The sequence below is a fragment of the Acyrthosiphon pisum genome, chromosome A1 (assembly GCF_005508785.2).
Source record: "Acyrthosiphon pisum isolate AL4f chromosome A1, pea_aphid_22Mar2018_4r6ur, whole genome shotgun sequence".
In the NCBI taxonomy this organism is placed as follows: domain Eukaryota; kingdom Metazoa; phylum Arthropoda; class Insecta; order Hemiptera; family Aphididae; genus Acyrthosiphon; species Acyrthosiphon pisum.
In genome coordinates, this window is record NC_042494.1 from 115,404,543 (window position 1) to 115,406,663 (window position 2,121).

Sequence of the window (2,121 nt, forward strand, 5' to 3'; positions counted from 1 at the left end):
ATATTGTTTCAAAGACAGATGAAAAATATTAAAAATCCATAGTCACAATTTTTTTTTTATAAGCATTTAAAGTTCAAAAATTGACAAAATATGGAAAAATCACGAAAATTACCTAATTATTTTGAGTTTATAATTCGTAAAAATTTTTATTTTTAAACTAAGATTTTAATATATAATACAAGATTCCTTATAGGATAATCTACCTTTATCAAAAAAAAAAAATGTCTATAAGAAACTCAAATTAAATTTTTATGAGCGTTTGAAATTCATATTTTTACAACATTTGATATTTGCTCGATTTCTCATGAGACGATTTTCTTATTTTGTTGTAATTAAAAAACGAATGACTGTAGAAACTTGAAAATTTCACTGAATGTTTATATTAGCATTTTATATATACGATAAAATTTTGAAAATAATTTGACTCTTTTTGAGCTGTTTACGGACATTGTAAGTTTTCAATTTTTTTAGTTTTTTTTTCTATAAATATCAATTAAGTTTTATCTATTGGGCCAAAAAGTGTAAAAAATTAACACAAAGCTCCTGATTCATTGCTACAATAGCAGTTGAAAAATATTAAAAATACATAGGCACAATTTTTTTTTATAAGCATTTGAAGTTAAAATGTTGACAAAATTTACCAAATTTAAAATTGAATAATTATTTTGTAGTTAAAAATTTATAAAATGTTCAACTTTTATATCTAAGGCTTGAAAATTTAAAACAAGATTCCACGTAAATATTTAACTCTGTTACCAAAAATTTTTCCAGTAGTTTTCAAAAGCGCCGAGAAAAACAAAAGAAAAATTAAGGAAAAACGGGAATTTTTACGCTAAATCAATTTTAGTTTTTGGTTTAACTCTAAAACAAATGACCGTAGTTACATTAAATTTTTACTGAATGTTTATATTAGCATTTTCTATACAGCATGCCTTTTTTAAAATATTTTGAGCTGTTTAGGGACATATTCCGTTTCCAATTTTTCTAGTTTTTTATTCTATAAATATCAATAACATTTTATTTGTTAGGTACAAAAGCTTGAAAATTTAATAGAAGGCTCCTAGTATATTTTTTCAAAGCCAGATGAAAAATATTAAAAATTCATAGTCAGGATTTTTTTTTATAAGTATTTAAAGTTCAAATATTGACAAAATACTTAAAATTCACGAAAATGTGCAAATTATTTTGAATTAGAAATTCATAAAAAATTTTATTTTTAAATCTAAGGTTTGAAAATGTTATACAAGATTCCTCATAAGGTTGTCTACCTTTATTAAAAAAAAAATTTCAGAAGAAAGTCAAATTAAATTTTTATGAGCGGTTAAAATTCATATTTTTACAACATTTGATATTCACTCGATTTCTCATGTAACGATTTTCTTATTTTTTTGTAATTAAAAGACGAATGACAGTAGATACTTGAAAATTTCACTGAATGTTTATATTAGCATTTTCTATATACGATAAAATTTTGAAAATAATTTGACTCTTTTTAAGCTGTTTACGGACATTGTAAGTTTTCAATTTTAGATTCTGAGTGGAACGATGAATGTATTGATTTTACAATGATGTGTGTTTTTTTATTTATTTTTTTTGTGTCTGTGTACACGATAAGTAGTCGAAATAATGCTATGATTTTCAACTTCAGTATCTTGTTCGATCAGAAAGTGAATTAAAAAAAAATTAATACAAAGCTCCTGATATATTGTTACAATATCAGTTGAAAAATATTAAAAATACATAGGCACAATTTTTTTTTATAAGCATTTAAAGATCAAATTTTAATTTGAAAAATTATTTTGTAGTTAAAAATTTATAAAATGTTCAATTTTTGTATCTAAGAATTGAAAATTTAAAACAAGATTCCACGTAAGTAATTTATTCTGTTACCAAAAAATCTTAAAAATACATTTACACAGTTTATTTTTATAGTCATTTTAAGTTCAAATTTGGACGAAATTACATATTAAAAAACCCGGTATAAATATTTTATTTATTTTGTTGTGATTGTAATGATTGTATAATATTATTTGTGGGTACTTGAAACTTCTAAAGTATACTATTATATTATATCTATGATAGTACCACGGTTTGTTGACTGTTGTTGATGTATAACGCGTT